The sequence below is a fragment of the Zonotrichia albicollis genome, chromosome 5, assembly GCF_047830755.1.
Source record: "Zonotrichia albicollis isolate bZonAlb1 chromosome 5, bZonAlb1.hap1, whole genome shotgun sequence".
Taxonomy (NCBI): domain Eukaryota; kingdom Metazoa; phylum Chordata; class Aves; order Passeriformes; family Passerellidae; genus Zonotrichia; species Zonotrichia albicollis.
Window position 1 is genome coordinate 1148449 of NC_133823.1, and position 26972 is coordinate 1175420.

General features: G+C 41.9%; 1 protein-coding gene across 6 annotated transcripts in view; it reads left to right on the forward strand.

Moving 5' to 3' along the window:
* Positions 1–26972, forward strand: part of CTBP1 (C-terminal binding protein 1) — a 233459-nt gene that overhangs the window by 139702 nt on the left and 66785 nt on the right. The gene's annotated exons all lie outside the window — the stretch shown is intronic.

Sequence of the window (26972 nt, forward strand, 5' to 3'; positions counted from 1 at the left end):
TGGGGTGTTTGGCTCTGGCAGTCCCATGTGTGCAACAGCTCCTCTTAAAAGCATTGATTTCTACAATATGAACTTTGACTCATAATCTGCAATTCTTGTGGAGACACTTTACAATTCTCAGTAAATCCACGTCAGACCTGAGCTGCTGTTCCATCAAATCTCCCATACTGAAGCAGGGGAGCAGTTTAATGAATCCAGTGGGAGATCAGCATAAACCCTGATGATGAAATAATGAGCTAATGAGTTGTGCAGCAAGTGGTGAACATGTAGACCTTGGTGCCTTGGGAAATCGTGGAGTTAGATTATATCTGCTCTACAGACTGAAAAATGGGCAGAACAAGCTCTTGGCCGTCGGATCCATGGGCAGCAACAGCAGCAGGTGGGGACACATCCTCCAAAGCCCCAGACTCAGCAGTTGTGGTGGGGGAACATCCAGAGGACTGCTGCAAGCTGTGCTTTGAGCACCGAATTTCCAGCTGCCTTGGCAGCCCAGTCCTGCTGTACATTAACAATAAATGTGTTGCAGTGCCGTGTATTTGTGAGTTTTGAAACACCCAACACCACTGATGTGACCTTTCAAATCTGCAGGAAGTGCAACAGCTGAGGTGCCAGCCCTGGAGTTTCCCACTTAACCTTAATCAAACATCTCAATATTTCAGTCTCTAAACCATTTTCTTTTAAATGTCTGTGGCATTAATAGCTTGCTCTGAGAGCACCTGTGACATTAACTCTGGGATTTTAGGCTTTTGAATTCGTTCATCCTTCTGGGAGGTGGACAGCCTTCCCTTTGCTTCTGGGAGTGCAGGGTGAGTAGGCAAAGCCCTACATGAAAAATAGGCTCAGATCTGGAGCTAAAAGTGAGTAAAAACCTCTGTCAGGTTTGAAAAAAACACTTTTCAACCATATTAACGTCTGCCTTGTAAAGTGTTAAATCTCTTTGAGTCCTTTGTAAATCATATAAGCAACCATGCAATCTCCACAGAAATCTCTAGCCAGACCTTCTTTCTCTTTGGATATTTACTGTGGTCTAGCCAAAAAATTTTGGAAGAGAATTGCCTTATTCCTTTTTTTATGTGTGTATTACTGCCAGGTGAAGAGATTGTTGTCTTGTGCTGTGGTTCCTTTAAGCCCCAGAGTAGAAAATTATTAAAGTTGGCCTTTCAGGCTATGTGATTTTTATCTCTGTGGAGTCCTGCTCCAAAAATTGTTTTAAGCTCAATTAATTTCACCATTATTTAACCTCTTGTTTAAATGTGCGATAATGAAAAGAAAGAAAACAAAACAGATTCTAGTGAGAGACTTGTAAGAGGTGAATAATTCAATTTTTGAAAATCTGTTATAACTTGATTTCTTGGCCTTGGTTGTGCCTCATCTGTGCAATTAAAGCACCTCCCAGTCTGTCCTCCTGATCACCAGATAATGTTTAAACTCCTTATTTCTGGCCTAACTTTACATATTTCCAGAACTAATCACTTCTTACTAGCCAAGGCAATTTATCTTTCTTAAATATTAGATATTGTTATTATTAAGTATCAGACTTGCTCTGCTTGAAGAATCTGGGCCACTTCTTAGGTTTTAAATTAAGGTAATTGGCGCTGTGTTTTTGATGTGTCATTGGGGTACCAGGAACGCTCAGCTTTCTGCCCCTTCCTTCACCCCCAAGAATGAAGTGCAGATTGTGGCTGAGGATCTTTGGTGGGCCTTGAGGGTGGAGGAAGGTGCACTTGGTGGTGACATGGAGCTCCAGAATAATCTGTACAAGTGGGGCCAGCAGAAGTGAAATTTGTTGGGTGTTGTTAATCCCCCAGGCTTCAGCTCTTGCTCGGAGGTGCCTGAGCACGAAGTTGTTCCACATCTGGGAAAATATCACGGTGTGGGTGCTGTGATCTGTGTGCTGCTGTGAGGGATCCACCCTGGCCATGGCACCGTGCGGGCTCGGAGCCCCTGCTCTGGCCCAGGACAAGGCTTTGGCCGCTTCACCACAGCAGGTCCGGCTGTAAGAAAGGAGCATTCCCAGAATGGAGGAGGGCAAGCAACAGAGAGTTCAGATGCAGGTCAGGAAGCACAACTGGGAAATGGTTTGAAGTATACCTTTATGCTGCTGGGGTTTTTTAACAAATAATTTATCTTCCCCTTAGATGCTTTCATAGCTTCACTTTAATTTCTCTGCTTCATGGCTTGATGGTTAATTTTCATATATTTAATTACATGTATTTTGCTGCGTTTAATGTTTAGATTTATAGAGCCACAGTTTCTCAAAATTATGTAGTAAGTTCATTTTCAACAATTTTACTATTCCTCAGAAGGGTAAAATTCACAATTATATGTGCACTTGACAAAGTCATTTCATGATTTCACCACACAAAGATAGTTTTGTGATGGATTTATTGTGTGGTTTGAGTAATTCTGGACAAGCTTCCCACAGATTTTTATTTGATGTGTTTTTAATTTAAGAAATATATTGGATTAAATAAAAGATGTTATTATATATTAATGCATTTTTAAAGTATTACACTACTATTAAATCATAGCCTTTCTCACACACATATTATATAGACTTTGTAATATCAAAAATGAAAAACAGCTTTACTCTTGAGGAGTAAAGATTGCCAGCATTTATCTGGATGTGACAGAGATAAAAATTAATTGAAGGCAGTGAAAAAAGTGACAGTACATGGTAATATTTTTATCACACTCAAAGCCAGTAGATTTTCTTCATTTAGAGCTGGAAGTGTAACATGTTCTGGTTTTCTCATCAGTTCTAGGAAAGACTGATTTACTCAGGGCTTCCTGGTGCTGCTTTGCAGAGCCATTATCGTTTCCCATCAGCTGGAATGGGCTTTCATCAGTTATGGGAGGCAGAATGGGAGGTTTGGGCTTCTGACAGCGGCTCCCCTGCTCTGCCCTGTTCCACTCCCGAGCAGGCAGCAGCCCTGACATGCTTCCACTCTGATTTCCATGGACTTGGTGCATTAAAGACACTTTCTAAATCTTTAATGTGCATCTCTATGTGCTGTCATCTTATTTTATTTGCACTGGTCAGGCCACAGATAAATTTGTGCTGAATAAAAGAGACTGTTTTTTTCCTTCTTATTTCTCTCTCATTGATGTAAATTATATTTTAGCAACTTAATTTTGCACTTTTTCCCTCTCCAAATGTGCCTAGGTCCATAATGGCAGCTGAGAGAGATCCATAACGTGCAGGGCTTTTGTTTTCCCAAGGTGGAAGGAGGTGCTGCAGAATGCAGAGGTGCAGGGGTGCCCCTTGGGCCCGGCAGCTCTGGGGCTCTGTGTGTCCTGCTTGTGCAGACCCCACTGCTGTGTGAGGAGTGCCATGTGATTACAGGGTTAACAAAAGCACAGGAAATGGTATTGCTCTGTGTTTTTAAGAAAATGTTTTTTTTTATTTTCAGTTGAGTGGAGAAAGGAATGAAGAAAAACATTAAAAAAGTAGTCTTATCATTGGTTTCCAAAAACACAAATCAAGTGTTTGGCTCCTTGGTTTGTGCACAAGTGTCCTCAGGGTCTGGGGTGAGGAAGGAGGGGGAATTCTGTGGACAAATAAGTGTGATGCCTGGATGTGAATTATTGTAAATACCAATTTGAGGGCTCAGATTCCAAACTGTTCTGCTGTGGAAAGCTTCACATTACTGGCTGGGCCAGTGATGGATTTGTTTTCATCAACCAAGTGACTTCAGCTGTCTGTGCCTTTCCTTCCCTTTGCCTTATCTCCTTCATCTCTAATGGGAGACATTTGCTCACTCTGAGCTCAGGCCACGGGCTGTGATTTCATCTGGCACATTTAGATGTTACCAGAATAGGGATAATAAAAGGTTGTTTGGAGAATGTGTAAGATACCCTGTCTCTCAGTGGGTTGGTTTTTCAGCAACAAACACAGGTTTCCAAGTAATTTTGGTTCCGTTGCAGTGGAGGTGCATTCTGCTGCATGCAGAAGCCTCAGGTCTCTCAGAGTTCATAGACAGATACACCTCCCAAAAACCTCTGTGTGAATGTTTTTATTGGATGAGCTCTGGCTCAGAAATGGAACCACGCCATCACTGTGTGCATGTGAGGTGTATTTAGTAAATGGGGAAAAACTCCATCTCATTTGGAGTTTATTTGCTGTCTCTTCAGCTACAAAGTCTGTAGTGTGCAGTTAGCAGTGCTCGAGTCTTGCATGCATTCACTGCAAGAAATTCTACAAGCTGTTGAGTTTCACCATTACTAAACACAGCACTCAATCCAGCACTCTTCAAAATATTTAACAAAAAGGAAAGTTTGTTTCAGTAGTGTTTGGCATTTTACAGTCTCGTGATAAGCAAAAGCTTTAGTTGCACCTTAATACTGGTTTGAAAGTAAGTCTGTAATGTGATTGGTAAAATAGATTTCATTATTGTATATACAAAATTTCTCCTATTTCTTGTAAAGACAGAAGTATTTACAGAGGATAAAACTTGATCTGCAGTTGTACTTGAAACTGTTGCTGTAAGAACATAATGGAAAAGTGAGGTAAAACTAGCATAAAAATATGTATAACTGATATAAAACTATTTTGGGATTAACCATCTGCAGATATTCTATCACTCTAAACATAATGGACCAACACGAGGACTCACACATAATGTTAATAATTAAATGTGTTTGAAAATACAGAAAATGTATTTTTGTATACCTGTAGCAGTTTCAACATACATATTTTTCATATTAAATAAAGAGAATAGCATCTGTTTTAAAAGAAGTTGTTACCAGAAAAAAAAAGCAAAATAAAAATAGGTGAAATGTGCAATAGCAGCAATATTTTACTTCTTACTGTAACTTTCCCTATAATCAAATAAGCTCCAGCTGCCAGGATATTTATCTCATTTGTCAGGATGTCCAAGTTGTTCTCATCAGCCACCTCAAATAAGTCAGCCTGTCCACTGCATTATGTTCACTACTCAGTTGGCCAGAAGAAAACCTTCTTGGAACAGACAGATGGTGAAGAGATAGCAGGAACTAAATAAGTAAAACAAAATCACATGTAAACTTGTTATTTGTAAGTACAAATTGGGGTTTTTCCAGAGGTCATCTGGCTTCTTGCAGTTGCTGACTCCATCAAAAAAAACAAAATGGATTTTGTTTCTTCCACTTAATTTGCATTAGATGCTTAGTGCCAATTTTCAGTGTGTTGTCTTTCAGGGTTTTTTCTCTTTCTTTCAAATTTTTTTTCTTTTCCATAGGAAAAAAAGCAGAATTTCAGCTGCTCTGTCATTATTAAATAACCAAAAATATTTTTTAAAAAGTCTGTAGAGAAACAGCTCCCACTCCTCCCTGAACTTGCTGGTGTTAAAGTGCAAAATTATAACAACCCTTTTTGTGTCAAAGGGCTGATGAAACACCTGAAAGAATGCCCTTCCATATAAATGACCAGTTGAAAATTCTGCTCTCTTCCCAAGTTTTTATTTTAAAAATTCGAAGGTTTTCCAGAGTCATGCTGGCTATTGGCAGTGAGGAAATCAGCGCTGAGGGCAGGGTGAAGGGTTTTTGGAGGGAGGCTGGTGTGTCCAGCCCTGCTGGGGACACACTGAGTGGTCTAAAGGTGATGTCCTGGTTTATTATTATTGGCTGGTTTATTTTATTTTATTATTATTTTATTTCTTCAGTAGGGTGTCTCAGCCTGGGCACGGTCATCTCAGGAGCCATTTTTGTGGCTGTTCCTACAATCACAGAGTGGTTTGGGCTGGAAGGAGCCTGCAGAGGTGGTCAGGCCTCGAGCACTGGTTCAGTGCTCATTAAAGAGATGCATTTGTCACATTTCCCTAAACCTTCATGGCAGTGTCCCCACTGCTGTCCTTCCCTCCCTCTTCCCTCCCTCAGCACCTTCAGGTGGACATTCCTGGCGTTTGTGATTTTGGCTGTGTTGATAATGCTGTGTTGGCTTGGCAGCGTTCTTTGCTCCATACCTACCAAAATCTGGGTGGAAGAGTTTAATGGGTCTTGCACTGCACTGTAACAGTCAGCAGGTTCAGGAAAAGGAAATTAATGACAAACCACTTGGCACTTCCAGAACTTTTGCCTCTGGCAAGGAAACCATTGATTGTCTTTTTGTGATTGAATTGGTTTCTTTTCACTTAGATACTTTATGTCAAAGTAGTAAAAAACTTGGAATATGTACAAACTCCAGTGACTGACTTTTATTTTCTATATAACATGCAAAATCCCATTTTAAAATAATTTAACAAAATGTAGATTCAGTATTTAATTTTTAATTTCTCAATACTCTTTTAAAATACAGAAGTTACATTGTGTTGATGCTATTTACCCCATCTGTTTCTAGATTTTAAAAACTGTTTTGCCTTTCATCCATTTTTATTTTTATTTAATGGACTAAATTTCTTCTCTGGTGCTCTCAGTGCTGCTTTTCTTGAAATACTTACTATAAGCTCTTGGATTTTTGTGTTGGTGGACTGATGGACCATGTAGGCCATTAGAAGAACTGAAAAGTTAAACAGTAGGAGTAGCACTGAAGACATAATTAGGTGAAGCATTTGTAGCTTTGGGTATGACCTGTAATGAGGAATTCTGTATAATTCCTATTTCCTTCAAAGAAAAACTGCTTGGTTTTGTGTGTGCAGGTCAATACTTAACCCCCACCTGCTCTGCATTTGAATATTGCTCAGAATTACTCAGCCTGTTGCCACGGTTGGATGTTGCTGATAAAAACAATATTCTAGAACCTTCTGTGCCTCCCATGCTGCCCACTCAGGGAAAAACTGCCATCCTGGTCAGAGGAGATTCAGGGTCTGAATGTTTCAGATATGTATTCAACATTTCATTGTGCTGCTTGACAGATTAATTGCATTTTTGTTTGCCACCTGCACTTTGTGTTGCATCAGGCCGTGTGTCTCCAGAAGACACGTCCTGAAAGGTGATGAATTGGAGTTTTCCAAATAACACAGCACTGACACCCACGAGATTCCAGAGGGGAGAAGTGTGATATTTGTTTTGCAAACACTGTTTTCTTCCTTTTCTGTGTTGTCAGTTCAGCTTCTTGATTTTCCTGGGTTAAGTTAAGGAAACAAAGATTGCAGTGGCAATAGTATGGGCACATTGCCTCTCACAAGTATCTTTTGTAAATAATTCAGGAAAAGAATTACTTCCCTGCATTCAGCTGGAGGACAACTCAACAGGATTGACTATATTTTAATCATCACATTTGTGCCTTCAGTTGCTAGAAGTATTTTGTTACATGGTTGTAAAGGCTGGCAATTAAACCATAATGCTTCTGCCTCACACAAAACTCACAAAATCCTCTTTAAACATCCTGGAGATGGCCTGGCTGCATCCCCTGAATTTGTGTTTTGGTACCCAAACACTGAGGGGTTTTTTTGACATGTCACAGACACAAATGTATGCATATGTCTTGCTTGTAGTGTGTTCCACTTCATCTGCTCTGTGGAGTTGGTGGATGTGACCGTAGTATCTCATCTAGTCCAATATTTCATCTTCAGAAGGAAAAGCTGCTCAAGTGCCCATGGATTTGAGAGGTAACATTTGGCCATTATTGCTCCACTTCTGTTTAATGTCTGAAGCAGGAGGAACACTTCTAATTTTGCTTATATTTCAGTTACAAAGCTTTGCCTGAAATATAAAGTTCATTTAGGCATCACAGAATGAACCATAAAATGGATTGGGTAGGAAGGGATGTTACAGATCTCATTCCAATCCCCCTGCCATGGGCAGGGATACCTTCCCACCATCCACTAGACCAAATGGAAGAACAAGATGCATCCAACCTGGCCTTGAATACTTCAAAGAGCACTCTCCTTTCCTCCTTGCTTTCCTCAACATTCAACACAGCGTTTTATGTTCTTGTTTTGGGGAGTACTATAGTCCTGTGCCTGTGGAAAGCCACTATATAAATTATTGTTAGATGCCTGGTTGTACCTTCTAAGCAGATCACTCCCTTTTAAAGTCATTTTAAGCTCCAAACATGCCAGTTATTCAGCAGGGAGTAAATATTTACTTACGGGAGGTGTTGGTTTGTTGTTTTTTTTAAATCAATGACACAGCTATATTGGCCTTCCCTTTAGTTTGAACACGAAATGGCCATTCCCAGGAAGAAATCTCCTTGTTCAGTACCTGACAGAAAAAACCTCAAGTAAATCCGATGACCCGAGGGTCTGTTGTTTTCATACTGGTCCATGTTGACATGAAATCTGTTCATCTTCTTTGCAGCCTTTGGTATCAAAATATTTGTGCTGTTCAACTGAAGGCAGAAGTGACGAAAATCCTGTTGACAAATACATACAGTAAAAGCAGGAGTGGAAATGTACCTTACTGTTTCCCAGGAGATGAATAAACCTCAGTTACACGGGCTTAAATGGGGTGGTGCAGACCCAAAATGCAGCAAAATGCCCTCAGGATCTTCAGTTTTTCCTTGTCTGGGATGTGATGGTGCAAAGGGGAACAGTGGGCGTGATTTTTGTCTCTGTGTTTTCTGTGGGAAGCAGACGAATCTCCCTCTGTAAATTGGTTTATTCTCAGCTGGGCATGGAGATGTTCTGCTGATCTCCAGGGGTGCCCTGCATGAGCCTGCCCCCATCTGGGACCTGGATGTGGGGATGAGGTGCCCCAGAAAGGGGTTTGGGGGTGATGAATGCTGTTACCTGTGCAGCTCTTCTGCAGGATCCAGGGAATGGCTGGCTGTGCTTAAAGACCTTTCTGTGTTATGAACTTAAAGGTCCGTTTAAACAGCAGGAGCAAGAGGGGCAGAAAAGTTTGAAGTTGGGTTCCCTGGAGGAGGTTCAGTGTGAAATGTAGAAGCAGTGGTTTGTGACAGATCATTGTGTGCAATCCCCACTGGTACCTGCAGCCACCAAAGGGTGAGGAGAGCAGAGCCAGCAGGAGGTTCTGAGCTCTGAACTTGCTCCTTTTCTGATCAAAGGCCAGATGTTTTTATTCTTAGGATACGCTTCAAAACTTGAAGGGTGTTTTTGTGAGATAACTGTGGTATTTTCTTATTGTGTTGAGGGAAATTTGTGTGGATTTTCCAAAGTGACTGTGATGCCTGTGATTCCAACTCATGAATTTGTTATAGAAGTCCACATAGTTTGTTGGTTTTTTGGGTTTTTTAAGTGATCAAATCACAGAGTATGTAGGAAGCATAAATCTGTGTATGGAGTTGTGAGAAATGTCATGGGAATTTTCAGTCTGACACTGCAGATCAGTACAAATGAAGCCAACTCAGTAACATCAGGGCTTAGCAGGTCTTTTGCATCAGAAGTAGGACATAGAAATATTACTTTCCACAGGATGATTTTTTTTTCCTCTTGCATCGTCTCATGGAGATGTCAAAATTTGCAAAGTGAGGTCATTTTGCCCATGGAAGTTAAGAGGAGCAAACCATTGGAATTTCAAAGTGGGAAAGCAGGAGGGAGTGAGGGCCAGCAGAGAGCAGCCAGGGTTGCTCAGGGAGGGTGGCCACGCTCTCTGATTCCTTCCCAAAGCAGCCCCAACACCTTGCCCTGCCCTGGCTGGGATGGGCAAGGGAAATCCTCCTTCAAATGGTTCCTCTGAAGAGCAATCTCTGTAAATGAAAGTTGGAAGTGTAGTGGTTTCAGGTACAAATCCCACCTTGGCACAGTGCCCCACTGCATTCCCCTGCTCAATTCAAGGGTTTAAATCTGAAACCTTACCTCTTTTGGGATGCACTCCTGTGATGTGGTCCATGTGGTTTGAGACATGAACATCCAAATCACTAATGTTAAGTGCACTTTAAAAAAATCATCTGAAATAAGTGATTAGGAATGAAATGGCCATATTTTTATGCATTATTTATGGACAAATATTTGATAACCTGACCACATTTTTCATCTCTAGGGCAGTTTAATTAAATAAAACAAAATGTAGAAAAAATAAATTAGAACTTTATTTAACCCAAGCAAACTTTTTACTAGAACAGAAATCAGTTTGCCATCTGTTATAATTGATGGAGGGCTAAATTGTCTTTTTTTCATAGGAACATTTAGCAGACTGAGCTATATTTAAATCGCAAGGTTTGTACTTAGAACATCCAGAAATTAAGTTATTATTTATTAAAAGACCCACTGCATTCTCATTTCAGTAGTGATGAATGCAGGAAAACTTGTTTCCGTCATCGAATTTTCAAGTACAATTACTTAGCTGTGCTCATACAATTACTGTTAAAATGTCATATATAAAGATGACTGTATAATCACATTTACAAAAATGTACCACAGGATGGTATTTCTGTGGGTGCTGGAAGAGAAGACTCTAGGAAATACTGCTTAATCTGTGTTGTTGTGTTTTTTAATTGCCCAAACTGCATCTAAAATACTAAAAATGGATATTTTTCTGAATAGTCACCTCATTGTTCGTAGTGATTAGTCCAGATAAGAGTTCAAGAAGAGGCCTAGGCAACAGTTAAATTAAATTTTAGAAGCCACACTCTTCTTAAGAGCTGTAATTTTGCTCCCAGTAGGCCTTTAAATGCTACTCACATGCTGCCTTCTAAGTCCCATTAAAGATGTCAGTGCTCCTTAAGTTTGGCTTTGTTTAAAAAGAAAAAAAAAACCTTCTTTTTGAATGAAACGTGCAAGCAAATCATTAGATTAAACTGCTCAGGAAATGATATGTGTAAGAGTCGTTACACTGCCTCCAGTAAACTTGGAAATCTTAGGGAATGGTATGGGTGGGAGAGGCTGCAAAGGAGGAATTCAGAAACACTGCCCTGGCATGCAGGGACAGGGGTAGGAAAATCAAAGCTCAGGTTGAGACTTGAATGTCACGGGCAAGGCAAAGCTTCCACAGCTCCAGGGGTGCTGTGAGGATTGGGATGTGTTTGTGGGGACAGGAGGGGGACTGGGAACATCACCATGAATTTATCCCACACAGATCCTGCTGTGTGGGCAGGCTCACTTTGTGGAAACCTGGCTGCCTTTGGGGATCAGGGACAGTGGTGGATAACATTTTCCTCAGGTGGAACAAAGCTTTTTGTGACAGTGTTATCCAAGCTGGGGTGTGTGATGGGATGGTTGTGTGAGGTGGGTTGCTCTGGTTGGATGATGGGGCTCAGAGGTCGTGTTTAGTGCTACTCTTTATTTTAGTGCTACTCTTTATTTTCTGGAGACTATAGCAAGTGGAGGAGGATCTGTTGTGCTAGAAGGTCTTGCTTGTTTACAGCAGCAGATGAAGGCAGGCAGTGATACCAGAGTGGAACTGCAGCTTTTGACTACAACCAGTATCTCCAGATTTCAAAACTTGTGTTTTTCACTTGTTTAGTTTACAGAGTAACAGAATGTTTGGGGTTGAAAAGCCTGTAAAGATCATCTTGTTCCACCACCCTTGCCATGGGAAGGGACACCTTCCACTAGACCAGGCCGCTCAAAACTCCCTCCAAGCAGGCCTTGAGCGCTGCCAGGGATGGGGCAGCCACAGCTTCTCAGAGCAGCTTGTTCCAGTGTCTCACCACCCTCACAGTCAAGGATTTCATCCTTAAATCCACCTAAACCTACTGCCTGTCAGTTGGAAGCCATTCCCCCTTATCCTGTCACTCCATGTCCTTGTCAAAAGTCCCTCTCCTGATTTCTTTAAGGCCCTTCAGTCACCGGAAGGTGCTTCAAGGTGTCCCTGGAGCGTTCTGTTCTCCAGGCTGAACACCCCCAGCTGTCTCATCCTGTCCCTGGGGCAGAGGGGCTCAGCCCCTGCTCACCTTGTGGCCTGCTCTGGCCTGGCTCCAGCACATCCATGGTGTACCTGTGCTGGGCCCGGAGCCAGGGGCAGCTCTGCAGGTGGGACCTCAGCAGAGCGGAGCCAAGTCCCTCCCTTGGTCTGCCCACCCTGCATGGCTGCAGCCGAGGGCACAGGGGGCTTCTGGGCTGAGGGGACATGGCCAGGCCACGTGGAGCTTCTCAGCCACCTGCACCCCAGAGTCCTTCTGCTGGGGCCATTCCTGCCTTCTCCTGGGGCTGCTCTCAGCCCGTTCCCCACTGCAGCAGGGTGAGAGGCCTGCACTGACAGCAGGTCTGCCCTGAGCCTGCTAAAGCAGAGGCAGAACTGTGGGACAAAGCCCGTGGAGATTTTATTCTCCCCATTAAACTAACACCATTGTCTTGGAAGCTCTGTCAGCATGCAGGGAAACAGAGAGATTTTATTAATCAATCATTAGTTAAGGACTGAAGTACAAGCAGGGTATCAGGTCCTGCTAAGCCCTTGTGGAAGGATGGGCCAGATCCACACGACTGTGCTGCCCTCACCTGACCATGGGCAAATGGGTAAATGCTGGTGGGAACGTGGCTGCAGGAGCAGCCAGCTCTGCACTTTGGAAGGATTCTCCTAGGAAAGATTATTCCATGGCAGAAATCATCCCCTTCTGCTTTCTGAGGCTGATGTCAGCAAAAAGGCCATTTTTTCATCCTGCAAATACCTGTTTATAGTTCACTTTTTTCCCCCAATCATCTTGCCTATAGCTAATTTGTAATAGGAGATTTAGCCAAGAGAATGTGTGGTAAAAGGTTGTTCTTATTATCTGTATTTTGCTAAAAATCAGAATGAGTTACCAAGACAATTGATTTTTAAGGCAGGCATTATCCAGGGCAGGGTACAGTACTGATTTAAACATTTGTTTTATGATGGCATATGTTATTCCAATAGTTGTAGCAAGCATTTTAATAAAATATGGATTTATTTTACTGAAAATCTTTCAAAGTTTTAGTACAGCTGTGAGCTGAGGTTTATTTTGGCACACTCAACTGTCCTGTCATCTACATTAAATGTTTAATTGAATCCCTCTAGTCTTTCAGTTTAACATCCTGAAAACTATTGTCTGAATAACAGTGATGTTGTTGTTTCATGTTCATAACTATTTTAAGAGCTATGAAGAACAAAAATTAGCTTGTGATAAGGTCATTTTATGTAGTAAATAATTAAAGATTTAAGTGGAGAATTCAGTCTTAGCATATGCAGGTCTTGCATACTTGGATGGCAAATCTTCATTGAGTTCAGGAACATCAAGGAAAGGAAAAAAGACTTTTCAATTTTCCTCATAGATTGGAAAACAGAAAAATTGATTATGGAAACTGCAGACCTATACACAGTTCACACTTAGTTCATGCACCATAACTGTTGCAGAAGTGATAAGTGTGTGTTGTGTTTCTCAGGTCCCAGGAAAACATTTGATTATTTTTTTAATCCAAGAAGTATTTTGTGCAATTAATAGTAGCCCTGTGGGGGAGGATGAGGAATCAGCTTGGTGGCAGATTTTGGTTTAAGTTTGGATGCAGAGGATCCGTGTGTCTGGACCTGAGGGGTGGGGTGTCCGTGGCACAGGCATGGTGAGTTAAACACGTAAAATGGGGAAAAATGAAGGATGAGAGAAGAGCAGAGGCAGATGGAGGCACTGCCATCCATTATTGATGGCTGTGGTTGTGATTGGAGTACAGTTACACAGATTGCTAAAAGCTGAGATAGCCATCTCACAGGGAGCAGGATTGTCTTACACCCGCTGTGTTTAGTTCTTCTGTACAACATAGGATATCTGGCTTTAAAAAAGAAATGTATAAACCACACTGGGGTTGGCAGTCTTTTCTTGATTCTAACAACAGTAGGTTTTTTGGTGGTGTAAATGCTTTAGCAACACATGAATACAATTTTTATTGACTTTAATTTCTCCTTTACGTATGCCATGATTAATTTATTACTGTTTTGGTGATCTTTCCAGGTTTTGCCCAACAGAATTCTTACTGAGTTTTTACAGTTTAGCTTCCTAATTCAATTTTTGTTTCAAAATGAAAGGAAGTTTTTTCTTAATCTTGACCTGCCAGGTTTATCTACCTTTGAAGGGACCACTCCTCTCTCATCAGCTCTGTTCTTTGTGTAATAGTAACTAACACTAGCAGAAGTCAACAAAAAATTTGTTATAATATGATTCAGTGGGAGGCTGATGTGACGCTTTGTAAAACACACAGTTATACTAAAACAAATGTAGTTTTACAGACCTTCAGGTTTATATTGTATTTTTATTAGCAGTAGGAACTTACTGGCCATAGGGGGACCTGTGTGCATGGACATGAGACAGATCAGGGGAGTGCAGACTGCAGGTCAGGCCAACAGCCTCCTGCAGATGCTGCAGGCTCTTCCTGTACAGGGAAGCTCTGCCTGATCTTTGGCATATCCACTGTGAACCCAAATGATAAATGATCATTTCATAATAAAATGATGCCCCACTGCTGACACAGCTGAGATCAGCACCGTGCATGAACGTGTGCCTGCCTTGGTCTTCCCAGTCACATGGAGCATGACTCCTCAGCTGTGTGGTGGGATATCGAAATATTTTATGGATTTGCTCTGACAGCAAGCAGGAGTGTTCAATAGGCAAATATTGTACATACTTTAAAGATGAGGAACCTGGATACACAGAAGGGAAGTGGTTTAGCATCACAAGGCTGGTAGGAGACTGGTGACAGAATCAGGAACTAACTGATTGTACGTTTCCCAAATGTTGGTTGGTGCACTAATCCTTCTAATTTCTCCCAGTTCTGAGGTGCCCCTGTTCCCTTACAAAAGCGACTGCCAGCAGAATTTCTCCAGGCTCTGTCTTGTGCAACTTTTTGCAGACTTGAGTGGAAAAGTCTGAGCTGTGTCATCAGTTAGGATGTCAGCAAGTTAAATACCAAAAATTGATGGGCAGCAAACAGTTCTGCTTGACAGAATACAAGAATAGCCTTACAGTGCTGAGAGACAACGTGTTTAGGAAAGCACTGACTGAGCTAAATCTGAGCAAGGCAGCAGTGCTGGTCCCTCAGGACTCATTGCCATTATTGCTGGGGGACATTTCTGCCCGCAGCATCCCTGTGAGAGGTGATGAAGGTGCCACAAACTCCATCTCATTCCAGACTGCTCTTGGAGCACCCAGCACTGTGATTGTTCATTCGTCCCTGCTTTCCAGACACCCCGTTTTGGTGCACTTGGATGCACAAGTGCACGAGCCCCAGACTGTGTCAGTCACTGCATGGCAGTAAAAAGAACTTTTTATTAATTTACAACCAAAGTCCCCAAGGTCAGTGTTTCCCATGCTGTGTGGGGCTTCCCCCTGGAGCCCTGTCGAAAGGTCTCTCCCCTTGTCTGAGGTGCTCTCAGTGGGATCACCATGGGCTCTCTGCTGGAAATCAGCTGGTTTGTGGTAACACATCTCTCTCCATCTCAGCTTCTCAGCAGTAATTGCTGTTTGTTAATGGATGTCAGGAGCAGGGCGAGACTGATACCAGGAGATGATGCTGTGTGAGACAGCTCATCCGTTCTCTCCATGCTGGAGGGAGTGAGGCAGTGACCAACCGTGAGTCAGCCTCCAGGTTTTGAGCTGTAACTCCCCAAAGGGCACGATCAGGAAGGAATTACCAGGTTGCCTCAAACGCTCTTTGTGTCATGTGCATCTCTGATGCAGTTCAGCCCCAGATGTTTTATTAGACTGATCTTTCAGAAGGGCATTTGAAGTATTCAGGAGATAAAGACATGACCATAACCTTTGCAGTATAGTCAATAACATCCACTTGAACAACAACAACAAAATAAGCTAGAAAATACAGACTTTGAATGAGCTTCTAAGCTGCTCAGTGTTATGATGTCTTCCTTTAAGATCAGGCAGGCTTTTAGTGTCTGGTATTTCCCCCTGCAAAGTGTAATCATGTTATCTCTGTCAGGGATTTTTTGGCAACCTGAGTACATTGTGTTCTTCAGGCATTTTTTCTCCAGCACCGAGTTTTTCTTTTTGCAAACTTTCACCCATACAGAATATGGATGCCAGAGCTGGCAGCAGCAGTTCACTGTTTATAATGTTGGTAATCCTGTCCACAACATCAAAAATTTCCCCCATAATTGAATGTAAGGATTTTCTCCAGGCAACATGACTTCCTCCTGCCAAGGTGTGGTTCTGGGAGCTGCACCTCCCTTTCCAGGCTCTCATTCCCTACCCTGTCAGCATGGCAGTAGCCTTCTCTAATGGCAAAGCTTTCCATCTTGGGTTTATTAAAGCATGCTTTGTTTCTTTATTTATCTGGGATCCAGAATGACTGCATGACTGCGCTTTTGCTATTATTTTTTAGTCAGTTATTATTAAGATGTTCCTAGTAATTTTTGCAAAGATTTTCTATTTATGTCCACATTGTTGGTGAAGATGATGACAAATACCCATTAGAAATATCCGTACTGAGAGAGTTTTTCATTGACAAATGTGTGCTAAGATAATTGATCATAATCCTTTAAATATGTGTTTGTTTTTATCAGCCTTGTAGAGCACTGACTTCTTAAACCAGAATGTCAGTAGTGTGCTAACTGGGACATCCTGCAAAGCTCTCATTTGTTGCACCTTCATGGTTGCCTTAAATGAATTTCTTCAATATTTATGAATCCTGGTGATGAATGTAGTATAAGAATTAAGATTATTAATTTCTAATGAAAATAATTTGCTATTTAGTAGAAATAATCAACAGTGTGTAAGTACACAATGTCTGTATTTCATTAGTTGTTCATTCTTGTTGGCCAGATCGAGTTTAGAAATAAATTTTCATACCAGACGTGCCCAATGGCCCAAGAATTTCAACAATTGTTGAAATTTAATGTTTATAATGTTTATTAATTAATTGAGACCATAATCTAGTATTAGGAAAAGGATATTAAAAAATAATTTAGTAAAAACCCCATAAAGTAGCCTTCCAGTATAGAAAATGGACTTGCAATGTATTTATTAGTATTTGGCTGACTCCTTTGAATCTGAATGTGCATGCACAACTGCTCACAATTAGAATTATTTTTTCTAATGCATCTATGTGGGTGAGCTTGGTTTCTGGAGAGAGAGATGTTGCATTTAACCATGTAGTGAGTCATATATATATATATATATATATATATATAGTACAACTTGTTTGGGTCAGAAAGAAGTAGTATACTGTGATATTCTTACATTTCTGGTAGTGTAAGCTGCTCAAAAGTCTGTTTTGCAATTATCTTGATTATTTAAGTTCTTTGGATGTCCTTGTGAGAGCAATAGACTGTTCTTTCCAGCTGAAATTATTTAGCTGTTTCTTTCCTCAGTTAATGTAGGGAGAGAAAATCAATATAGAAGATAATATTTTAGCATTAGTTGATCCTAGGGTCTTATTTGATTCCAGCATAGCAGGCTAAGTAGCAAATGCTCTTAGCAATTGTTTCTGTTAGTGGAATTTTGAAAGCACTAAGAGAAATCTTGATCCATGGAGACAGTACAGTAATTCACATTGACATATTTTCCCCATTTGCCACAGGGCAAGTGGAACTATTAATGCTCCTGTGCAAAACCTCTTTTCTCCTTTCCTCTTTTTTTTTTTTTTTTTTAAGAGCAGAACAGAAACAGTGTTGATCCTAACAGTGGATTATATGTAAAAATTTAGACTACCCTGCGGCCATCAGAGGGAAAAAGATTCAGAAAATTTGCCATCAGTGAATCTTTGCTTTTTTCCTAAATAGACCCCTGTTCCATGAGTATATATATTTATTTATTTCCATGGTGGATTTCTGCAGTGTTTTGGAGGTTTGATGGTTGTTTTAAGCAAGAAGGCATCTCTGGGGTCAGGGAGCAGGTAGCAGCAATTGTAAAATAAACTGTTTGAATAGTGCATGTCCACATGAACTGACTGTAACAATAAAATATTCTCTGAATCCATTCTGTGCTCCACAATGTACAGTCAGTGCCCAATGGAGACAGCCGTTCCAATCATGTATACACAAGGAATATTTGTTATCCATTGTAGTATTTTGCCTGCAGCTTTGAGAGACCCAATTTTATCTTCCCTTAAGCAGCCAAAATGATGTCAGCATCAGCATGGTACTTTTTTTTCTTTGAGTGTTTCAAGAACCAAGAAATTGAGCTGTTTGTTGATAAATGAAGGTTTATATAAAATACATATAAATTTAAGCAGTTTAACTCAGTGCAGTAAAATGGCCTTTGAAATGAGATTTAAATGTGAGTTCTTGAAAATCTGGTTGGTTAGATGTGCAGAAGATAACAGACAGTTGACTGCTAATAATGCCATAAACAATAATTAGGCTGTGAGGAGCAGTGTGTGATAGATGACCAAGTATATATTATATATCTTTTCAATGTGCATCATCTTGGCTTTATATTATCAAACTCTGTGTGTGCTATTAGATTAAAAGTTAACCAGAAAAAATTCCTAGATAAATTGGCAAACAATTTCTTTGGTGTCATTTCCCTTCCCCTTATTTTTTTTTCTTTTTTTTTTTTTGTTTAAGAGAGCCAAGGGACTGAGCTTAGGTCACAAATGAGATGAGTTTGATGACCTCGGCCTGTGGCCTCCCAGACATCTGTCCACATCTGAAAACATCCATAGATTTTAGTGGAGTTGGAAATCTCTTGTCAGGAAAGATTCAGGAATAGAGTGGGAACGCTTAATTCTTCTTGTGATTGTAAAAACCTCAAAAAACAAATAAATCATCTCCTTCAGTGCTTGGTATTGAGTAAAAGTTACAGTTATGATGCATAAAAGGAAAAACTTCCAAAATACTCATTGAACCAAAGTAGGGTTGTTTTTCTTTTTCTCCTTAGACTATTTATTATCTGCATAAATTATTGTTCATTCCTCTGTTGTGATAGCTCTTTCTGAAGTGGCCTCTGTGTGATGTTAATCATAGAGGTGCAGCCTCTGGGAAAGACACAAACTTTAACCTTTCTGGGTCACGGGGCTGGAACCACGTCAGTGAGAGATCGGCACACACGGCCATACACAGCCTGCTCCCATTGCTTTCCAGGTCTGTCAGGAAAGGAGAATTAATTATTTATACCTTATCTATGTACATTTACTTATTATTACAGCTCAGTTGTCTTTAGCTTCCAGTAGTTAATTTAAAGTACATTTTTCCTAAGGTAACTTCATCATCTGTGATATAACTTGCACTGTTCATAAGGCGTATCAAATCATTTTAATTAAGAACCCAATCTGTTTGCATGGAAGTATTTCCCTTTTTGTCTATGTCTGCTGAACTTTCTTCTTCCTGTGGTGATGTACAAGCCTGTACTGTGATCATTCTTCCAGATACATAAAATAATACAAAATAATAAGAGAGTATTCTGATATCAGTGACTCTTCAGCTGTTCATGGAATTATTCAGGACCAAAGAAACCATAAGAATTTGAAGGAAAAATAGGCTTTATATACCTTAAGATCTTCCTTGGGATTATGGGATAAAAATGAAAATTTAAAAATTGTCGATTGCAGATTTTTAATGTTTATTGTGTTACTTGTCATCTTGTAATTCAGATGGCACATCAGTGTAGTGAAAAATAATAGTTTGTTACATAAAAGCAGTATAAGATACCCTGCTCCATGAAAAAGACAGCATATGTTAGGAAACCAAGTAATTGTCTTGATGAAATAAATGAGAAAAAAAAAAAAGACAGCAAGATATTCAACATGGTCTGCATTAATTGAAAGTGCTTTCAAAAGGAACATAATGTTCCGAGTCCTCTTCCATTCAATAGTCAGTTCCAGGAAATGTACCTTTCAGAACTGTCACAGAATTTATCTAAATGCCGTTAGTTTTGCTCTGCGAGCCCCTCGGTATCATTTCCCAGCAGCCGTGGCTCTCTGGGGAGGTGCCTGGGACTGGAAGTTTGCAGCCACAGCACCCACGCAGCAGCCACAGCACCCGTGCAGCAGCAGGGCCTGCAGGAGAGCTGGGAGCTGCGGCCCGTGGGTGTGGGCTCTGTGAGGCAGCTCCTGCTGCACCAAGCCCATCCCCTCCTGGGACAGCGCCACCCCCTCAGGGACAGGGCAAGGGAAGGGGCCTCAGGGTGTGCCAGGCAGGCTTACATTGGATATTTGGAACCATTTCTTCATGGAACGGGTGCCCAAGCTGTGTTGAGTCACTGTCCTTGGAGGTATTTAACAGACATGCAGAGGTGGCACTTGGGGACATGGAGCAATGGTGGCCTCGGCAGTGCTGCTTAATGGCTGCACTCAGTGATCTCAAACAGTTCTGTTTACAGCTCAGGGTGAGATCTTTGTGGGCCTTCCACAGTGCGTCACAAATGCTGCAGATGTGTCAGCCCAGCCACCCTGGCAATGCCTGCCTGGCACAAGAGGAGCTGTGTGTGAAATTGCACCGGTGATCCTGCTGTGTCAGAGCAGGGGTTGTTGTGAGATGATGCAGTTCCCAGAAGACACTTGTAGGACCAGAGCTGTGCTGTGCTGTGATACAAATTCAACAAAACATCCCTGTCAGATGGTGTTTTCCTGTGTAGAGGAATTGAACCGTTAAAAAGACAATGATTTAGTAAACATTTCCATGAGATGTGTTCTCTCTGCAGTATCTTCTTCATGTAATATGATAAGGCCTTTGGAAAGTTTATCCATTAATCTTTAAATAATGCCATCCTATCATAATGCTCAGTGCTGCCTTAGTCTGTAAGTCAGGGTATTTGGCAGCACAGATCAGCTCAAAGAGCAGTAAATCTGTTGATACTGATTATCACCTCTCTGAATCGCCTTTGCTGCTGTACTGAAATTCTGTGTTACATGAGTATAAGCAGTGTGATCTTTCTGCCAGGAGAACACGCTGCTCTCTCATTATTCAGCTATACAAAGGGAGTGTTTTCAATATCTTTAACTTTTTTTTCACATCACTCTGTAAATCACATAAATTGATGTCCCTTATGGATGGGAATTATATCTTGGGGAGTCTTGCACAGGGGTAAGTTGCAGTTTACTTTTCAGCTATTCAGTTTTAAGTCTTGAGAATAGGAAGTAAAAGAGCTGTACAAGAGTATTTTGGTTTAATAAAAGCAAAAAGGTGGCCTTCTCAATAACCTCCTACAGATGTTTGTTAGGAAAAGATAAATGTATTAGGAGAAGGTTAAAATATTATTGTGTAGCCAGGTATATGGAGGCAGAGAACATGGAGTATGTTTCCTTGGCTGATGGGGTATGTGCTTTACACATGAAACCTTGCTAGTTTCTTTTACTGGTCTGAAACCATCAACCATTCGCTGTAATGGATTGCCTGGCCTGTATATTGTTCTGTATGTTGTAAATATGGAATTGATTTTCACTGCCCAGCTCTTTGCTTATTGTGATTCTCTGCTCTAGTTTTCCTGTCTTCTTAGAGTTCAAAGATCACTGACTGAAAATAATATTGGGTTTTTCTTGCATATTTAATAGGGTGTTTTTCTCATTTTGTTTACAAATTTCTGGATATACTACTTTTTAATTTAAATTAAGTAATTTTAATCTCCAGGTAGAGCTTGCATGTTTTATTGTTGTCCATTAAATGATCTAGCAGTTATCAGTGGGCAGGTTTTACTGTGTTGAGGCAAATGTGTTCAGGCTTTTTCAGTGTACCAGGCAATGTTTTCTGTTGCTTGTTACAGCTGCTGTGCCACTGGGGGTGCCTGCAGTGCTCCACTGATGGGGTGCAGCTGCTGACTGGTGTTGGGGCGCAGCAGGGCCGGGTTTGAATTGCAGGGTGTGGTCAGTCAGGGACAGCCAGGGAGGTGCTGGGTGTCTCAGGAGCTGCTGTGGGGATTCACCAGAGCTCACTTCTGGCTCACTGATGAACCACTCTCTTATCTGAGCAGCAGGTGATAGTGGAATGCTGGTGCTGCAGTATTTCATGGTGATACAAAGCAGGGCTCACTTTGGAAGAGGATGAAATTCAAGCCTGGTAACTTGTCATCATCCTGAGAAAATCTGACAAAGCAGGAGAGTTCATTTCAATGTCATGAATGTCCATAATCCCAGTGTGTGCTTGTGCCTAAGGTCCTTTGCAGCAAATACACAGTTTCACTGTTCTGCTTGTTTCATCCTTTAGTATCCTGGCTGGTTTTTCAGATGGGTAAGACTTGTGCTAAGTTTCAGAGCAAAGTCTTTACCTAAATTCTTAGTGAGATGTGGCTTTGATTTCATATGTGTTCAGTTTTTCTTGAGGGCATCCTCAGTCTTGTGGAGTGTGTTTGAAACAAGGAAGTATGATGCTTTCTGTGCCACCTAGTGAATGAATGACAGTCACAAATGCAAATAGAATTGTTTGGGAACTTGAGAACTATCTCTGATACAACTTTTGCTGTTTTCCCTGGCTCCTTGTTGTACAACTTTGATGAAATAAGATGCCAAGTGTGTTAGAACTCAAGAGGAGGTGGAGGATACTACAGTGCAAATGACACTGCAGCTCACTAACACACTCCCAGCAAGTTCCCTCAGGACATCCACTGATTCTGCTTAGGCCATGGGATGGTTCATTATTCTCCATATTGCCTGTGAAATTGCCACCACCAAGCAGGTTATTGAATCTACTACAGACTTGTGGGTTTTGATCCCTTCAGTTGGCCTTAATATGTAGATCTCATTTTTTTTGCATGCAGAATGAAGCATCATAAAGAGTATCTGGTTCTCATTATAATTCTAAAGAGACAGTCAGATTTCATAACTATTCTGCATAGGCCAGAGCCTACTTCCCTTAATCATCTAAAAAATAGCACTTTGCTTCATGGCCAGGCCCAGACTGATTTAAAACTTGAGAAGTAAATTACTACTCAATAATCCAGTTGTATAAAAGTAAATGCAGAATGTTGTTACACTGGTTCATTATGTTGAAAGCATAGTGCATTATAATTTTTAATGGAATGTGAGTGTAATATATTCTAAATGCCTTCTTTAACACTTTGGGAGACAGCTGCATCTGTGGTCTCACCAACTGAGGGATTCCCACTGTCCACAGAATTTTGTTAGTAGCTAAATGTAAAATGTTAAGATTTCATTAATAGCAGGACCCTCGTCTATGCCAGTTACACAGTTGGAATGAGCAAGATTTCAGGTGAGGAGGAGTCACTAACCCATTTTTTGTCCTTTCATGTTAATTGGCTGCTCATTTCTGGGAACACAGATTGTGCTGCTTCTCCTTTACCTCATCCAATGTCAAATCCCCAAAGCAGCCCTGCCGGCGCAGAAGGGAGGGAGCCATATGGGGCAGGTTGCAATTGTTCCTTCAGGTCTGGATTTATTCCACTGTGAACAGATGGACAATGGCTGACATCCACTCATGGTTCTTGATAGGTTTCTTCTGCTGTTCATCTCTGGCTTCTTTTTCTCTTCGGCCACAACACAGACCATCCTGGAGATGGTCTGGTAACTCCCCCTGACTAGATGGAAAATAATATGTCTTGTTTCACGACAACAAGAAAATGCAGAGGATTTAATTTGACCCTGGGTTCTTATGTTTTTAGCACTTGTATGAAGAGGGTGAGAACAAGAAGAATATCCCTTAGTCACTTAATACAGATAACATCAGAAGAGAGAGGGTTTTTTTGTGTTCAGTGGCTTGAAGAGAATTTATTCTTCCATCCATTCAGCTCACTATAAGCTTCTTCACTTTGTATTTCCAGCATAGACCTAGTAGAGCTGTTCCAGTCTGAGAAAGGAGCAATGCACATTTGGCATTTCAAAAATGACTTTGAGTGTTTGACACAGCTGAACTTCTTGTTCATTAAGTGGAACTTTAATCTACTACTTTCATCCTTCACCTTCTTTCTAACAGTAGATGAAGGTCCTCTATTTTATTTCATGCTTGCAATGACTGCAATTTCTTAAAGATGAGGTGGTTCTCTTTAGTCAATTATTCTTTTTTTCCCATTTTCCCCTCAAAACCTGTAGCTTTTTCTCCAAAATGACTTTTCACATGAACCAGAAAGCATTAACTTCTTGCAGTGGGAAGTTGCACACAGGGGAAGTTATAACTAAAAAAAATAAGAAGCTGTAATTGAAATACGCAATTGCAAAATCAAAGGAGGCTGATCTCTCTGTGTGTTATATAAACAAATGCTCCTCAGGATCTAAGTGAAAGAATTAAGGAAATATTTAAATCCAAACAAAGTTTTCTTTCCAGGTTTTAAATAAATTGAATTGACTTAGTTTGATTATACATTTAAACAATCTATTTTAGGATAAAGGTTAAGTGTTGGGCCCTCTTTATCCAACCATTCTTTTCTTCTGACATAAATCTCTCCTAGGATCTCATAATAGCATCTGCAAGATTTACTGTTGACAAAAGTTAAGATATTCCATTGAAACATAATCTTGCATTTTGATTAAAAATGCATAAAGGTTTTAAATTTATGGCTTTAAAAACTGTTACAATGAATGACGTCTGTTTGATAACAAAGCAAAATCATGCATGAAAGAACCAGCACGCATGGCTGTGACAAACCAAAGAAAATCTGTAAGCACACAATAGCAGTATCTTTGTGTAATAAAATTGTCAAAGCTCACTCTACACTTCAGAAAACATTCAACACATATCTTAGAGGGTAAAACAGCAAAACTTCCTCTTTCGCTATCTTCAAAGTCCCATCTGCTAAAGATAGTGAGCCCTAATGCACTGAATTTGTGACAGCCCAGGGTCATGCCCTTATGGCTGCCCACTCTGAGGGGAATAAAACTCGTACTTAAATTATACATGTGGCTGTTAACAGATACACTTAAAACAATGTCTTTGCTGGGCAGCACATGTGCTCCTCCAGCTGACTCATGAGAAGCCAAGGAACAGTTTGAAAAATGCCATAATTCTTAGTGCAGGGCACAGAGGACACTCAGCTGTGTTCCACTGCTGGTGAAAGAAGAGAGTGCAGGAAGAGGATGGGGATTGTTGGGCTTTGTGAAAGATGCATTGTAGCCCTGTGAGCCAGGGTGTAAAAGTTGTGAAGATGACTGAGTGTGAGGTGACCCAGAGGCGAGCTGCTGGAGAAAGCAGGAAGCAGAATGTGTGGGGACAGCCAGAGGCTTGGCTGGAATCAGCTCTTGTGCTCCTGCATTTCCCCATGTCCAGTCCAGAACTAGGCCACTGACAGCCATGCAAGGGAGGGGGGCTGAATTTGGGAAAAAATGAGCTGCATTTTCTGAAGCAGAAAGAGCAATGCATTGTGTTCTGAAGGGAAACTTCAATTTTGCTTGAGTTATTTCATGTTCTTTTCCGTCCTGGGAGTGTGCATAGCTCATTCTGTGGAGCAGGTGCCTTGTGGAGCAGGGTGCAGGCACCTTGTGGCTGGGGACATGGGGTCAGACAAGCTCTGCCCTTCAGCTGGGCTGGCTGCTGCTGGTCCAGTCAGCATAGGCTGAGGATGCAGCCCGGGATGTTCTCCCAGGAAGCATGAACTAGGGATGGGTGTGCCAGGAGGAACCCGAGTCCCCTGGTACCTACAGTGTGTGTATTTGTTAGGTCTGTGTACAATCAGAAGAGGAAAAAGAGCAAGCATATGAATCCCTTCACGAAGTAGCGTAGAGAATACCAAACTGCAGTATTAATAACCTCCTGTTATTGAATCCTCCATCTGTTCATCATGCCAACTTATCCTCACTTAGAGCACTCCCCTTGTCATAATATTTTGCGCCACACTCCCCTCCCTCCCCGAAGCAGCAGTTCCAGTTTAGATCTAAACATTTGCCCAGTCATGTAACCCCACCGAGGACATGGTCCCAGTGCCTGGATCTGCTTATGTCTCTCTGTTAAAAAATGCAACTGAATTCTTAATTTCATTTTTGATTTTTTCCTTTTCCTCTAGTAATTTCTTTTTTCTGGAGATTTTCATATCCATATTGGTATTCACAGATATTTCTCTTGTGGTTTAAGCGTGTTTGACCCACTAATGTTCATTCCTGATACTTTGCCACATGGCAACTGAAGCAGTGAGGGAGAAAAAAAATAATTATTTTCTCCTTAGAGCTTTGATATGTATGTGTTTTTATATTTTGCTAACATCTATAAATGGCAATAAAGTGGTTAGCCACTTTAAAGTGATTAAACCCAAATTTATTTATACAAACCCCACATGAGGCGCTTGGCTAGATGCTGCCCTAGTGATGCACAGTGAGAATTTAGGGAAGCTGTTCTTTGAGGGATGGCTGAGACGTCTGTGCTGAGCCACAAAAGGCTTTCCCAGGAATACAGGAGGAAAATGAAGATAAATCAGAGGCTGCATAAACTTGTCCTGGGAGCTACCTCCCAATCCCGGTGGATAATCCCATGAAAGGGACACACTACCTGGGAAATGATGGGGGAAAACAGGTTTTTAGGGAGCTGGAGCCAAGCTGCTGAAGGCTGCCTGGTTATGCTAAATCCCTGAGTTGTGCCCTGAGCGGATTCCTGAAATCCACACAACTCAGAGGCTGAAACCACCCTTCATAACCTCTGGGTTCAAATATTCCCCTCATAGGCAAACCAATCCCAAAAAACTCCGGGGAAAAATCTACAGCCCTGTCCGTTCTCCCAGTGAACTGCTCTTGTTTGCTGCCCAGGAGTGTCTGTCTTTATCCGAGCGGGTCCGGGTCCCTGAGGGATGCCGGGGCCGGTTGCTGACAGGAAACGATCGTTTTATTTCTGGAAAAACCCAGAGAAGGGATGTTCGCTGCCGGGCTGGGCTGGGCTGGGCTGTGGGTGGGGACGGACGAGCGAACGGCCGCGGCCCCGCTTCCCGCCCGCGGCTGGCAAGGAAGAAGGGGCAGCTGTGCCAGTAGAGCGAAAGTTTCTGGGAGGGCTGGAGCGGAGCTCCGGGCGCTCTGGAGAAAAAAAGCCGCGGGGCAGGAGGCGGCGGGGCCATGGCGGCCGCCGCTCCCTCACCGCGCCCGGGCGGGGCCGCCGTCAGCCGACCCAGCGGCCGCGGGGGCGCCGCCACCGCTTTGGTTCGCGTCGGCCGCCGCCGCCGCTGTTGGGGCGGGGAGGGCCTGGCAGGCGCGGGGTGACCCCGAGGGACCGCGGCCACGTGGGCGCGATGGGAGCGTTCCCGTGGGGAAGAAATCGGCCTTGCATTCTTTGGCTTTGGGCAATTCGCTGCTCTTAGAATTTCTTAGAATATCTTTCTCTTAGAATTTTCACCGCTCGCGGCCGTGCCGACCCTGCGGAGACCGCGGGGTTCGTTCTGGGGCACTTCAGGGCGG